The sequence below is a fragment of the Haliotis asinina genome, chromosome 15 (genome assembly GCF_037392515.1).
Source record: "Haliotis asinina isolate JCU_RB_2024 chromosome 15, JCU_Hal_asi_v2, whole genome shotgun sequence".
NCBI lineage: Eukaryota > Metazoa > Mollusca > Gastropoda > Lepetellida > Haliotidae > Haliotis > Haliotis asinina.
The window spans coordinates 7,660,207-7,677,291 of record NC_090294.1 but is presented as its reverse complement, the minus strand read 5'-3'; positions in this window follow the sequence as shown (position 1 = coordinate 7,677,291).

The window sequence follows — 17,085 nt, the reverse complement described above, 5'->3', positions numbered from 1 at the left end:
GTTATTTTAAGTGTTCGGTCGTAACACCGAAGAAACGGGTTTGATTCCCCACATATGCACAATGTGAAGCCCATTTCTGGTGCCCCCCGAGCCGTGATTGCGGGCGTAATATCACTAATGTAACATCACTGGAGCAATATTGCTAAAAGCGTCGTAAAACTCAAATCACCCACTCACTCACTCACCAGAAATGTTATTGGTATTGTCACCGGATGTATGTTGTTATGAAAATGTACGGATCCTCCGTGCAAGTCTGATTAATACACCATATAATACCCTAGCTGACGTAATCAATGGCTGAGTGAATTACCGTGCGTTTAATATTAGGCAGATCATGGTGGCCTTTTCCTGTGCTAAATGTTGTCATGGTCTTGATATTTCGCAACAGCCTACAAACAACATAACTGTTGTCATCGAGGGACTTGAATCAAATTTACTGGGACAGCAGAATGACATTATACTTTATAACAGTCAGATCCTGGAACTCATAAGGGCAGCAACTCTGAAAACCAAATGGAAATGAGTGAATGAGTAAGTTTAGTTTTACGCCGCACTCAGCAATATTCCAGCTATATGTGGCGGTCTGTAAATAGTCGGGTCTGGACCAGACAATCCAGTGATGAACAGCATGAACATCCATCTGCGCAAATGGGAACCGATGACATGTGTCAACCAAGACAGCGAGTCTGACCACCCGATCCCATTAGTCGCCTCTCACAACAAACACGGCTTGCTGAAGGCCTGTTCTACCCCGGACCTTCACGGTTCCCCTTTGAAGAGAATCTGGTTTGTATGTAAGTGTCCTTACTATCAAAGAGCAACGTCATGATCTCCGTTTGGTGGCTGCCTCACAAGTCAGTGTAGCCTTGAGGAAATGAACCAATTAAATTCTTTGACAATAACGAAATTGCAAGCGGTAAATTAATGTACTTCACGTTTTTAGACTGTTAGAACCAAGCAAATCTTGAAAGCGATCCAAACATCATTGTGCTGTTTTGTTTCAGATGAACTTTTCAAACCGTTACCTGACGTATTACTGTAACATCGATTTCTTCTGCAAGGACGTTGTCATGACTACCGCTTCTTACATGTACAGACATTTAACAACTAGTTCCTCATATGCGAGATCATTCCCCCTGCAACCATCTCTCACAGTGTTCACACAGGTTGGCGAAAAGAGGGAACGAGTACTTTAGAAATAATGACACGTGCTGTTTTACCAGATGTTATGAAACAGTTTGGTATTCTTGATCATTTGAATGTTCAGATCACATTCAATAACAGCTGTCACGTTATACATCACATATGTTGACGTAAAAGGAAAAATGTACTTTAGAAATAATGACGACACGATTGTGATATCAGTTGTAATGAAAATAATGTTTCATCAGTTGGATTTTCGATCACACGTTTGAAACATTGAATTCAATGCCAGCTGCCACGTAATAAATCATATGTAAACCTGATACCCTTGTTGGTGCCATTATATACCTACTGGTTAGTACAGAGCGAGAGAGGGAGAGAGAGAGAGAGAGAGAGAGAGAGAGAGAGAGAGAGAGAGAGAGAGAGAGAGAGAGAGAGAGAGAGAGAGAGAGAGAGAGAGAGAGAGAGAGAGAGAGAGAGAGAGAGAGAGAGATCGCGCGCGCGAGAGAGGCACACACACGCTCACACACTGCACGGCTTTTTTCGACACACAGTTCACAACAGCCGGAGTTAAAATATTTCCAAGGCCTTTCCAGGTCTAGTTTCATTATATCATCATGTTAAAATAGATATCCGTGTCTATGACAACCGCTTTAAAAAGTTGAGGACGAACAATCGGTATGTCTGTTAATATAGGAACAATCCCACGTTTTTAGACTTGGAAGAACTGATTTGGGTTTGAGGTAGGTGGCAGTCATGACCGGTATTCTATACTAATGTTTCCCAAAAGGTTTTACCAATACATGCTGGTTCTCTGTTCTTTATAAATAACTAACAGTTTTGTATCCACGCGTTGATATGGTTGGTGTATGGTGCGTCGATCTGGGGAATTGGCTCATAATTAAGATGAACAACATGTTGACGAAGGCGAAGGCATAGTGAGTTCAAACGTCTTCAGTTGCGTACACAAGACATGACAAACAAGTATACATGAATGAGGTGAGCGGACTTCCAGCTCAACCGTAGGGCGTTTCCTACGAGAGACATTATCCTGCACGCTGTCGTCCAACACAGACAATCGGAATACCAGGCTCAATATAGGTGTAAGTATACATATATATACAGTTTTAACAACAATGGATAGGCAAAGATTCAACAATGGACAGATAGAGAAACAATAACACTTCCTTCTACAGTTGATGTGATGGCAGACACAGCCAAGGGGGGATGGCCAATAAGGGCCATAAATGTCATATACTCTAATTAATGGAAGTGACAAAGACGATCAAGGTAGCCGACAAGACAGTGTGGCAGTTGATACAAGTTAAGAATGCAGAGTAAATAACAACAAATAAGTCTGAAATGGCTAGGTTACATAGTTTGGGGATTTTAGAAATATTTGGACGACGGTTGTCCTGCATTAGACAATACAGCAGTTGCAATATTCCTGCTATATGGCAGCAGTCTGTAAATGATCGCGTCTGAATCAGTCAATCCTGTGATCAACGCCATGAATACCTTTAATATTTCGACTGTGGCCGACAAGGAAAAGGCTAACAATGTGTCCCCCGATAATCTGATATAAAATGTCACTGCACCTGGGGCTCAAGAACGTTCCCGGATAAATCAAATGTTTGTTCCTGAAGAAAATGCGTGAAGGCCACATGTATGAGTGTGAAATGCCACGTTTCTTATTTGCAATAAAGAAACAAGTAAAGTACAGCCAGTCGTTGTAGCAGTACTCTGCACCTCAATGACAGCTCGTGTATAGCAAACCTTGCTTACGGGACACCACAGATTGTTGTTGCGCACAGTCAATTGTTTGGATGATCTATTGAAGTCGCAAACACGTGCATTTGACATTTTATCAATATATTCGCTCGAAAATGACTTTAAAACCCGATGAGAATACATTCAAGAAAATACAGTCATCAATGTAGAATCTGTACTTTACTATGAGTGTAATCCCAAATATAACACAAGTTACATTTGACCACTTTCTAAATGGCGTTGTGTCACCAAACTTTCGGCCGTGGGAGCCGTGCTAATTAACACTTATCACAGGTGTATACACAGTCCGTAGTGTAGACTACCAGTTGTACGACTTCCATTTTTTGAACGGGTTAGGTGTCTCATTCTGTGTACTGGCCATTAAGTGCCTGACTCTGAGGGTGTGGGTGTCGCTATGAAAGTGCAGTTCCAAATGTAGCATATATCACAGGTACAGTGATGACATGCAGATATACCGAAGACACCAAGAGATGACAGCACATTACAGTGATGACATACAGATATTGTGATGACACCCAGGAGTTATGACAGAGTGATGGCTACAGGTGACTGACGATAATAATTGGGATACGCCAGGAACATTCACACATTGGTACGAGTCGTCGTTATTGGGAATATTTTATGTCTGCTTCAGATAATTTACGATGTCTTTTTGGTTGTTTAGTTTGTTTTTATCGACGCATTCAGCAATATTCCAGCTTTATGACGGCGGTTTGTAAATAATATAATCTTGACCAGGTAATCCAGTGATCAACAGTATGACCACCGATCTACGCAATGTGGAAACGATGACAAGCCTCAACCAAGTCAGTGATCCTGACCACCCAATCCCGTGAGTCGCCTCTTGAGACAAAGTATGACGGGTGAAAATCAATTCTAACGCGAATCTTCGCGGGTAGCAGTTCTGCTTATGGAGGCAGTGGTAGCATGTGACATGAACCAAAAGAAAGTTCTATTTGCCCTCACAGATAGCGCTGAGCCTCATCAACATATAATTTCTATTGTTGAACAACCACTGAGTGGATATATATTCTTTATTCCTCCAGAGGAGAGTTACAAGGGAAGTAAGTTATAAAAGCTTTACGTTATATCGGCATCTGAAATTTTAATAACTTGTAGATTTAAAAGCGGTGATTATAATACTCCTTTTCGAGGACAGTTATTTTTTTAAACTCGTGTAAGCCTTTCATTACTACTTCAGAGAATGTGTTTTCAATGTCCCGATTTGGCACAGGAGAATGGCAGGACAGTAAACAGCATACTAATTCCACATCAGGCTTCTGATGTAGAGCTGCACTGACCTCCACAGAACACCTGTCCACTATGTTGCACCAGAGGCTGTCTCTCTGTTTTCCTGTTTCATGACACATGCACACAATGTGTACCAGTAAGTCTGTGTGACTGTTCCTGCACAGCCTGCACACACCCTGGGGGTTTCCTGGCCTCCACATGGCGCACATCTGGATCACAAAGACTGCAGCTTCCTTCATACCTGGAACTCTCTTCGCCGTTACCAACGCTTTGTTGGGGGAGATAACTGGAAGAATCTGTAGGAGGTGTCTCAGGTCTGGGTTGGTTTCTATTCGTTTTTTCCATGTGTCGAGCTCTCTCCCTTTAATAGCATCTTTTACAATCCTCTTCCAGGTAAGTCTATTAGGGAATGTTCCATGGCTACTGACGGCGTTAAGGAAACTTGCGAGGTTGTATTTCTCTGCAATCCGTTTGATGTCCGGGACAAAGCCAAGAGGATTTTTTGAATACTTGTACTTAGACAGAACCAGTCTTGTTGACAAGATACGCCTGGGGAGGAAGTCTGTTTTGCCTTTACACAGGTTTCCAAGGAACAGCAGCTTTCGCTTGTCAGGAATCCAAACTGTTGGTTGGACGGAAAGCTGTCTGATTCAGTTATTTGTGGAAGTCTTCTAGAGATGACGAGTTCAAAAAGCTTAAGTGTCGCTGGTAGCAGAGTGATACCCCTATAAGAGTCTGGGTTCATTCTAGATTTATCTCCTCCTTTGTAAATTGGTACTATTACTCCATTCTTCCAAGCCGTCGGTATATAGCCCGTTTGCAAGATAAGGTTAAAAAGTACCGAGAGACATTTGGATAAGTATTTACCGCCATACTTTAAGTGTTTATAAGTAATTCCATCTTCTCCAGCAGCCTTGTTGTTTTTAAGGGATCGGGATAGTTGAGTTATCTCCTCTTGAGTGGTGAGAACAATGTCTGACAGATTCTTTTCTGTCTCTATTTTCTGACGCATAGCTTCTTTTACAATGTTTAGCTTGAAGGTTTCACAGAAATGTGGTTCTGACTTGTCCATGAAGACGTTTTTAAGGTGATCTGCAAGGACGTTGCATATCTTTTTTGGATTACGAACATGCTTATCCTTGGACATTAAACATGTTATTTGATGTCTTGTGCTACCTCGCCGCAGCAAGGACCAGAAAAGTTTTTGGTCGACATCGCTAATCTTGTCCAGCTTGCTGTACTCTAACTGCAGGGCCGCCGTCTTGAGAGCAGTTCTAAAAGCATCCTTGTTCCTCTTATACTGACGAAACACTTCGTGGTGCATTCCCCGTGGACGCCCACTCTTGATCCACGTGTCTCTTGCCCTCATCATAGTGCGATAATGATCATTAACCACGCCTTTCCAATATGGCTTTGAATGTTTTGAGAAGTGGGATTGTGGGATGAATTCATCGGACGATGTGTAACAGAAATGTGTAACCGATGAAAAGATTCAATATCCATGGTCAACGCTGGTCCATTGCCTTTTTCAGAATAGAGGATCAACCTTGCCTACGTAAAGTTGACAAAATGTTACTTTTCAGTGTAATTTGTTACAAACCTAATTCCATTAAAGTCGCAAGAAATGAAATATGGAAGGTCAGAACATTCAAAATTTCCAGCCAATCACTGCCCTTATTTCATATGGGATGGCATGAAGAATTACCTCCCTTTAACTGGTATACTTGACTAATTAAAGACAACGTTGAATATTGGTGTCCGCTCTGCGCGTGTTGTATGATTTCCAAGAAAACGCCCGGGTAGTTCGTAACCAACGACAGAAGATTGTATTTTTGATGTTACAGTGTGGATTCCTTCAGTCTCGCTTAGCCTCGTTGGGTTGAAGTGAGTCAGGTGTAATGTAGAGTCTCATGCCATACTGACTTCTGTGGATTTGCTTTTGTTTTCGACCTATAGTTATTTTTAAGGCTTTTTGATTTTGCTTGTCCTAAATATATGCTTGCCGGTATGCAGTCTGATCCTGACAACCCGATCAACTGACTGATATTAAGTGAGATGTGGTATCTTGCTACGATGACTGCTGATCAACATAGTCAATTAACCCAGTCAAATGCATTTCTTGAGCTCTTACAAGCGGTCTGGGAGACCTACAACGGCGTGTCGAGTATACGACTAAAAGTGGTATTTGTTATGAGCCCATAATTCCTTAATCTGGGCGTTCGTTCATTTGTAGTGGCCGGGTTCAATCCTAAAGGGGGAATTTATGGATATCAGCTTCTGATTTATGAGGAACACGACGCTTCAAAGTTGATCCTACTCCTTAATCGGGTCACACCAGAAGTTTTCATCCATAAATGGCTGCAACCGGTTGCATCTAGAAATTTAATATTGCTACAGCAGGTGATAAAAAGCTGAGCAGAATTTGATATGATGAACCAAGTGCTTTCTTTAACCTCATTACATATTTGTGATTGTAATTTGTTTTTGAATCAAATTAAACCCATAATAATCATTGTGACTGTAACAGTATTTCAGGATGAACTAATACTATGACGAAAACATTGTGTGTACTTACTAAGCATACAAGCCTTACTCGGATTTCAGTTTAAAGATGTTGTTACTGATACTTGTGCATTATCGTGGATATTACATGTGCCACGTAAGCCATAGGTCCATACCATATTTGGATGCCTTTGAAACGTCTACGTCTAGGTTTATGCATGTTGCAATTACATACCTTAAATTTTGTGTCTCCTTTTTTCCCACTCACCTTCCCTTTCGCACATTCTAACCCCGCCTGCCTCCGTCGATCCCACCCACCCCTCTCTCTTTCTGTCCCTCCCTCTCTCTCTCTCTCCCTCTCTCACTCGCTCCGTAGTTCCCGTAGATCTTGACCTGCTGCGGTAAATCACGGAGTCCCTGTTACCCCAGACAGTTATACTGCATATCATGAATTACTCCTTGAGCACACTGACAGCTTTACAATGGTTTGGGTGAATCTTGTGTTAATCTCTTCCAGCTATTCTGTGCAACTGTTAAAACTGTGAAAAAGTCTATGAAGACGATAATGTTTGTTCCTTTACCTGGAAACGTTTTCCAGGGTCCCAGGTGAATGTTACTTGTGGACCGACAGTTCATGTTAACCTGCAAAGGCATCTTCCTGAGAATTCCAAGGCTAGACGTTCTTGGATAAGTCACTACAGACGACTTGTTCCACTTTGCATGAGTTTGATTTCACCATGGGTACAGTGATTAAAAACAAACACAATTCTGCTAGCAATGATAGAGATCTCACTGGTGCAAAATGTGTCCAAACTGGTGCTGCGTCTGTTTGATTGTTTATTTGTTGTATAACGACGCACTCGGCAATATTCCAGCTGTATGGCGGTGGTCGGTAAATATTTGTGAAGAAGTGATCAAGAGCATGAACATAGATCTACACTCTGCAATGACAGCCATAAAGACTTCCGAAATATTTGTAAGCTTATGACTTGCTAAATTTCAGAAATTTAGTAAATGGAAGCTGTGAGGTACTATCAGTAAAAGCTTATAGAAAGAAGGATTTTCCAAGATATCAGAAGGTAACAACATTAAATTTAACTCAGCTTTATGGGTGTTACCTTAATTCAGTATATTATTTACAATTTAGTAAGTGAAAACCTCCGTTTCTTCAAACAAATCTTCAATCCAAGTGCACTATCAATAAATGCATTCATAATGTATGCATTCCTATAGTGAATTAGCTCTGAATTAGTTTGCCAATGTATACATGATATTTGTTTAACGTCACAATACCCCAGCTACATAAAGGGTGTTTCTGTATGAATAATTTAGTGATTGATATTATGAGCATGGATGGACACATTTTGATTAATCTGAATGAATCAAACCACACGAATCATTCCCAATATATATACTGACTTTGTGAATTAGCTCTGCATTTGCTTGTATGTATCATGTTTAAGTATCACACTATCCCACGTACACAAGGGGTGTTTCTAGATAATCGAGTCTGGATGAACAAATCAGTGATTGACATCATGAGCATCGTTCCTCGCATTTAAATAATTTGAATAAATGAAACCAGCAATCGGGACTATGACAGCCCGACTTGTGACAAGCAAACGTCTGATCCGTTATAACCCGTATCTTCATGGGTGTCTTCTAATGGACTGCAGTTGGCCTGGCAAAATTGCAGTATTCTTAACAATAGTGAAAGAATAAGCTTTAAGTAGCTTTAATCTATCTAGGCGACTCAGCTTGTCGTAAGAGGCGACTAACGGGATCGGGTGGTCAGGCTCGCTGACTTGGTTGACGCATGTCATCGGTTCCCAATTGCGCAGATCGATGCTGATGTTGTTGATCACTGGATTGTCTGGTCCAGACTTGATTATTTACAGACCGCCGCCATATAGCTGTAATATTGCTGAGTGCGGCGTAAAACTAAACTCACTCACTTTAATCTATCTACATGAGAGTTATATACAATTTCGAAATGTAAGCTCATGAATAGGTAGACTTCATGATCAGAAAGTCAATTAATGAAAACTGCCAGTTTTTATCAATAAACATTTGGAATGAATTCAGTATGGTGTACCAGAAAAAGGAGTATATATATTCCGGGTCTCTGAGAATAATCCAAGTACTTTGCTGTCTCGGTACAGTTACCTAAACCCCTTCCCTGCCTTAATTTCCGTCCGTAGAATCTCGCCTACAAAAACGTCTCAAGAGTATATTATCATACGTAAGATTGCAAGTCATATAACCAACTATCTATCAATGCCAATACAGAGACCCTCAGACAGCAAATATACCTGACATTGTTAGTGACACTGGTGAGACCACTTATAACTACAGTATAACATTTGACAAGCAGCATTGAATCTAATATAACCATGGACTCCGTGGGGAGTCGAGGCATCTGCACTTACGCAACAATGTCCAGACATATAGATATACTACACGCACAGTATATCAACTGTGGCAGATGAACATGACACAGTTATGGTAACTGTTACGACTGGAGATGGCGATCACACACACACACACACACACACACACACACACACACACACACACACACACACACACATGTGTTTTGAATGGACTAACTGGGCATACATGAACTCCAAGAGACAATGTGGGCATACATGCACTCCAAGAGACAATGTTTGTGAATTGAAAAATATAGAAACACATTTCACTTTCGACAATCTCTGCTAAAAGCAGTGTCGGTGGTACACGTCTGCCTGTGCCACGACGATCTGTCTATCTGACTCCGAATCAGCAGTATTGCAGGTGTCCGTGTATGGTATTCTTCGAACTGGTATGTACTTGGAGTTTGTTCCGATATTTACGGTGCGTATGAGCTGTTTAGTCGTTCGAAGCCAAGGAGAACTTCCCCAAACAAGAACCATGGTTTTCCATGGACGATGGTCGAGGTTATAGAGGAGAAATATCAAGCGATAGATTTAGATAAATCGAAATATCACAAGCAATACCACTACGGCGATATGGAAAGGTCTTACCGTCTAATATGATATAAGCAGCTCCAACACGTCAAGTGACACATTAAACCGAATACCATTGTCAGAGGCCGGTGTGTTACAAAATGCGAATGTTGAAAATTTCACACGTCACACTATCTAAACACTATTTACCTAAGGTAGCTGACAGGATGCTTGTACACCTCAATACTCATTCTAAGAACATGTGGACTTCATTTACATATATGATACTTGTAAACATGGATTTGGTTTCTTTTAGCTTCCTCCCAGGTGATGTTTTCAAATACACGTATTAGACTAAAACGTAACACACACGTAGACATGAAATCATTTTATAGCAGCACTTCCAATGCCAGTACTATCTCGTTAACGCTGAAGTAAATATGTTGTGGCCACTAAGATAAAAAAGAACGAGTAGAGCAATTTGCCAGAATCAACACTGACAACGTGCAGAGGAGTTTTCGAAAGATGCATTTTCAAACACGTATTTAATCATTTTAGGGACAATGAAATACTTACAAACTTACTATCCGGTTTCATGCCAACAGTAAATCAATTAACGTACCTGTATGACTTTATAGTGGGTGCAGTGGGCAGAGGTAAGGAAATTAGGGCTGTATTTTGTGACGTGAGTAAGGCTTTTGACAAGGTCCGGCATAAAGGTATTATACACAAGCTAAGACGTTATGGGTAAGTGAGTGAGTAAATATTTAACGTCACATCGGCAATATCTCAGCCATATCGTGAAGAGAACATTTAATACTGAAATGAAATATATGTCTACTATGAAAACCTGTCAACGAAGGGCAGTAAAACAACTAGATTATCACATATGGAATGACAACTAATATCACTATTCGGACAATACAATATAAAAACAGGCTATTGATTGTCAGCAACTGAAGGTAGATCACCATACTAGGGACCATGGGGACTTACAGTACATTTGCTACCTGCATGGACTCTAGTTGGATTTACATCATCCCCTCAGCTGTTAGAAATTTAGACACATCTAGCCAAAAATTAAAAATACACATATGCTACGACTAAAAACAGTGGAAAGTTTAAATTTACCGTGAATGATTTTGGACTTGCGTACCCTCTCAGGAGGACAATAATTTTACGGAACTTCAACCCCCTTTGAGGGTACAGCCACTAACAATTCAAGTTACTAATCTAAACTACCAATAACTAAAATGCAAACTATCTACAGAACATAATAATCAAAACTCAGTCATGAAATCAATGTCTTTTAAAAATCCAATAATTAAATGAGAACTTACTGCACTGTTAAAAATTCCCTTAATTGTTTTAACGTTAAAATACTTATCCCTTATGATGGAGAATTCAACACAGTCAAGCAGGATATGCTTGACCGTGACTGTCTCATCACAAGGGATACAAAACGGAGGATCCTCACCTTTCAATAGGTATGCATGAGTATATCTTGTATGGCCAGTACGATATGGACTGACAGCCCAAGTAGGTGTAACCAATATACGGTTTTATTTCATATAATTTTTTTATACCTAATTGAGTGTCCCACCTCTTCTGCATCAGATCACGGATGTAAGATCTAATGGTAGCTTTATAATCAGTGTATGGAATGAGAAGTGGTATCACAGTTTTGTTGAGTGCTGCCTTAGCAGCAAGATCGGCCATTGCGTTACCGGAAATGCCTACGTGTTGGGTAACCAACAGAAGACGATGTCGTATATGCCAGTAGCAAGTTATTATACTATTCAATTATTTCAATTAAAAGTGGATGTTTACAAGAAATATTTTTGATAGCCTGAAGGCAAGAAAGAGAGTCGGAATAGATTATATACTGTTTATATTTAGGGTGTCTTTCAATATATTTAAGAGCCGTTAGCATGGCGTTAGCGTCAGTTGTAAAAATAGAACTGTTGTCTGGTAATCTAGAAGATATTGTTATGGATCCAACGACAGTGGCACAAGCCACTGCACCACCGTCCTTGGACCCATCTGTAAATAAGGATTTATAATTGCTATATTTATGTTTTAATTGATTATATTCTTGTTTATATTGTAATTCATTAGTTTCTGATTTTTAAAATGTAGTTAATGTTAGGTCCACTTGGGGCTTAACCAACTGCCTAGGAGGAGAAGAAAGAAATCGGAAAGGCGCTATATTTTCCAGCTAAATGCTAGAAGCAGTAAGAAATGGCTTAATACTGAGCACATGAGGCGGAACAAGGGAAGACTTTTTGTTATTCAAATCCTCATAAAGAGGATTAAAGACACAATTAAATGCAGGATTAGACTCATTAGAAGCTAATTGTGTAATGTATTATACGGCGTTGGTTGAGAGAAGGCTCATCAGCTTCGACGTAAAGACTGTCGATAGGAGAGGTTCTAAAAGAACCAAGACAAAGTCTTAGGCCTTGGTGGTGCACAGAATCAAGAAGTTTTAGGTTGCTTTGACAAGCTCCACCATATACGATGGAGCCGTAATCAAGTTTAGATCGCACCAGTGATCTATATAAGTGAAGAAGGGTAGTTTGATCCCATCCCCATTTTGAATTAGAAACAACCTTTAATAAATCGAGTGCCTTCAGGCATTTGGCTTTAAGGGATTTGACATGAGGCAAAAAGGTCAAATGTGAATCGAAAGTCCCAAGAACTTGGCCTTCTTGACCACTTTGATTGGGGTACCACTTAGATATAGTTCTGGGTCGTTATGAGGTTTGTATTTACGACAGAAGTGTATACAATTAGTTTTTTATTTAGAAGCCGTTTTCAAGACACCATTTATCTATTTTGTTTAAACACAATTATAGTTGCCTTTCAATAGTATGCATATTTTTCCACGACAAGAAATATTAAAATCATCCACAAATAACGATGCATATATTAAATCGTTTACTTTAGATAAACTGTTGATCTTGATGCTAAAAAGAGTGACAGACAAAATACTGCCTTGAGGAACACCCTGATCCTGATTGTAATGATCAGACAGGGTAGAACCCACACGGACCTGAAACTGTCTGTCATTTAAACGTTGGCTATAAATTCAGGCAAACGACCTCGCAAGCCGAAGTCATGTAAATCTCTTAAAATGCCATATTTCCAAGTAGTGTCATATGCTTTTTCGAGATCAAAAAGGATAGACACAGCGTGATGTTTTTTTAATCCGTGCGTTTGTAACAAATGATTCCAAACGCACTGAGTGATCGACAGTACTTCTATTTTTACGGAAACCACAGTGTATATCTGTTATAAGGTCATTTGTTTCCAGGTACCAAACAAGTCGACTATTTATCATGCGTTCCATGGTTTTGCAAACACAGCTAGGTGGTCGATAATTTGACGGATCCGTGTGATCACGTCCAGGTTTAGATATTGGTACTACTATAGCGTCACGCCATGAGGGAAGAGAGTTACCCAATGTCCAAATATCATCAAAACTAGTCAACAGAGTTTGAAGACAGGGTTCTGGTAAGTGCTTCGGGAGTTGATAATGCATGTTATCAGCTCCTCTAGCAGTATCGTGGACTTGGTCAAGAGCGGTATGAGAACTGAAGTTAATAGTTTTCTTTTCTTGTTGTTGTTGGTGTCGTTGGAATTTAGGTAAATAATTAGAAGAAGATGAGTGTTTAGCGAGGGTTTCACCCAGTTTGTTTGCAATATCTGATTTATCTGTAAGTAATTGATCTCCATGTTTAAGATGATGGACACTAGATTTAGTACCTTTACCTTTAATTTTCTGGACCATGTTCCATACTTTATTTTGGATACATAATTTTTGTCAAGAATTGGCGTTTGCTCGTTTAAAAGTAGGCCGCGCTTTAGCATTTAAAGTTCCAAATTTATTTAAATTATGCACCAGAGGATGGCGTCGGAAATAATGTTGTGCCTTTTTCCTAGCCGTCCTAGCTTGTTTGCATTCATCAGTGAACCATGGTTTTCTTATGTGTGGAACTGCAGAGGACTTTGGTATACACTATGGTATACACAGCTATGGAATTCAGTTCATCAGAAAAGCATTTAACAGCATCAGGAACGTCAATAAAACGTCCAGGTTAAAGTTTTGCAGAACATAGTATTTCATGTAAAGTCCAGTTACCCTTTTTACAATTCCGCCTTGATGATGGAGGAACATCAGATGGAGTTACAGGTTTTAGTATAGAAGGAAAATGGTCATTTCCACAGAGGTCATCGTAAACTGACCATTAAAATTCATTGAGTAGTTCTGAATTTGTGAGTGACAAGTCGAGAGCAGAATACGTTTCTGCACCAGGGTGTAAATATGTGTTGGAACCACCATTCTAAATACATAAATCGTTTTCAGAACAAATGTCCTCCAGTAATTTACCTTTATTATTTGTAGACTTTACACTTCCCCAGAGTGGGTTGAGTCCATTCAGATCTCCAATTATAATACAGGGCTTCGGGAGTTGGTCGTACAGAGTTTGGAGATCGGTTTTGTGAAACGTCAAAGACGGAGAGATATAGAGAGAGCATAATGTAAACGCAACGTGCAAAGTTAGTCGTACTGCAACGGCCTGAAGATTAGTATAAAGTGAAACTGGGCTATGAATAATGTTCTTTTTGAGTTGAATGGAAGTTCCTCCCGTGGCCTTATCACCTCGAGGGGAAAAGCAATGATATGCTTTGTAATGACGAAGGTCCAAAGTACTCGTAGAACTATTTGCGGTGCTGTTAACGGTACGAGTCATAAGAAAAAGTATGATGAGACACATTTCTAACCACTATGTACTCGTAGACACATCCAAAAACTAACACTTTTCTATAAGAAGGTTAATAATTTCACTCCAAAATATTTGAGCAATATCGTCCCTCCTAAGGTATCTGACACTGCAAACTACAGTTTCCGAGACCGTTTGAAACTCCAAACTATCGATAGCAAAAGTGCAATTTATGGTAAGTCATTTCTCCCAGATACTGTGAGATTGTCTTTGTCTACTGGTCATAAAGAATCGGCTACTTTGGGTACTTTTAAGGAAAAACATGTTTCAAACAATAATAATCAAAACTACTTTAATTTAAACTCTGGATCAAGGTTCTGTCAGATTATCCATTCGCAGTTGCAGTGATTTAAACGCACATAAATATGAAAGAGTTTTATCTTCAAATCCGTCTGGTTCTTGTGGCTACTCTTACGAAGATCCAATTCACCATTTCTTTTCGTGCATTAATTATTCTGACGTACGACATAAAATGCACTTCCATACCGAAGAGTATGATATGAAATCAATACTATACGGCCACTGTAGTGGATCTGATAACAATAATCATGACCTATTAGAATCTATCCATTCTTTCATTGCACTTCCGACACTAATGATCTTATAGGTGGCTATCGGATAAGTGAGAGGTTTGACATGCATGTGCGTGTACATAAGTCTGAAAACCGCGACGGGCTTGTCATGTCAGACCCATGGTGTATTGTGATACAGGTTGACCTGGGATTACATTCACTATCTTATCCATATATCCACTTATCTCATATGCGACAGGCACGTGGTCAAGAAGCTCTGTCAGGGGCTTAGCGTTTTACAATGGACGTGACGTTGAGTATCTGAAAGCTTAGATGCATTCGCCCACTTGTCTCTTTTGCAGAACAGTAAAAATCATGGCATGTACTCAAAGTGGCGATAACTTTGGAAATGTCTGGGGCATGTGCAAACATAAGGCTTAATCTACTCCACCGTATTTACAAAACCACCTACAGAATGGCATAACGAGACCGTTAAATAAGTATAAATATAGTCCCCACAACGTGTAAGGAAAGTTACATCAGCTGACAAGATGATATTTCCAGGTTTTCTAAAAATAAAACGTCATGTAACGCCAACACCTTGTATTACAATCCAGGTGTCTGTATGGCAATCTGTGGGTGAAAACACACCAGAAGCCTTTAGAACACAGTCTAAATATATCCCCATTCCAACTACAGTGCATGACACAGACTAAACAATTATCATCTTGAAATCTAGTGATGACAGCAGGTGGTCGAGAAAATCGTACTACCTCACAAAAGGTAAGAACCAAGTTACACAAACGTTGTGAAAAATAAATAAAGAAGTTGCTATCCATAAGATTTGTGCAGTACAACGTACACAAAGCTTTATCAGTTCTACAATGATCGTAACTCCCATATTGTGCCATATACTCATGCAGTCTCTGCGCTACGATCGCTTTGTGCAGGTGGGCATTGAACATTACCATCGATGCTGATGTGTCGGCCTTGAACATTACCATCGATACTAATGTTTGGGTCTTGACTATTACCATCGATATTAATGTGTGGGTCTTGACTATTACCATCGATATTAATGTGTGGGTCTTGACTATTACCATCGATATTTATGTGTGGGTCTTGACTATTACCATCGATATTAATGTGTGGGTCTTGACTATTACCATCGATATTAATGTGTGGGTCTTGACTATTACCATCGATACTAATGTGTGGGCCTTGAACATTACCATCGATACTAATGTGTGGACCTTGATCACTAACGACAGAAACAATGCTGCCATGTTTTCCTTGATCCTTATCGACCCAAACAATGTTTGTAGATTTGCCTTGATCGTTAACGACCAAAACAGCTAAGTCCTAATAGATTTGCCTTGATTGTCCCACTGAACAATGGTAACATGTTTGCCTTGATCGTTAATTACCAAAACAATGCTAATTTGGTTTGTCTTGATTGATCATTAACGAATAAAGAAATGCTAACAGGTATTTCTTGATCATTAACGATGAAAACAACACTAATGTGTTTACCTTGATCATTGACGACCTAAACTCAATCTCACTGTTCATAAGAAGCCATCAACAACTGTAGCTGCGCTAAACGTATATGCATTTACATACTATACAAGATAGCAGTTTATAAATAACAACACAATACTTCATTTATGAATTACTCGAAATACGTGCTTCAATAATTTAAAAAGGTCTTTTAGATCGCTTTGTGGTAGTACAATGAGAATAAGCTCGGTTAACTACGACACGACATCAAGACAGAATTCGCTGAAGGTTGTCTGTTTCAGCAGGACAAGTGACAAATGTTACCGAAGTGGACTGTTGTGGTGAAAAATGTCCTGTTGAAATAGCAACCATAGAATCACAAATGGCCGATCGTACCAGAACTGTGGTGAAAAAAGCGAACGTTAACGACTAATCTACCATAAATCGTTATATCACTTACTGTCACATGATGTTCACGTGGACTTTGTCAGTTCTGATAATTAAAGTTTTCCTATGTGTTTCACATCCAAATTCGCATCTGAACTGAGTCCTTTTCGGACTACACATGACATTGGGCAATGACGGGGTAGCGTTGTAAGGATGCATATATGCAGCTGGGGCACTGAGAGGGTTAAGGCAACTTTCCTTGTT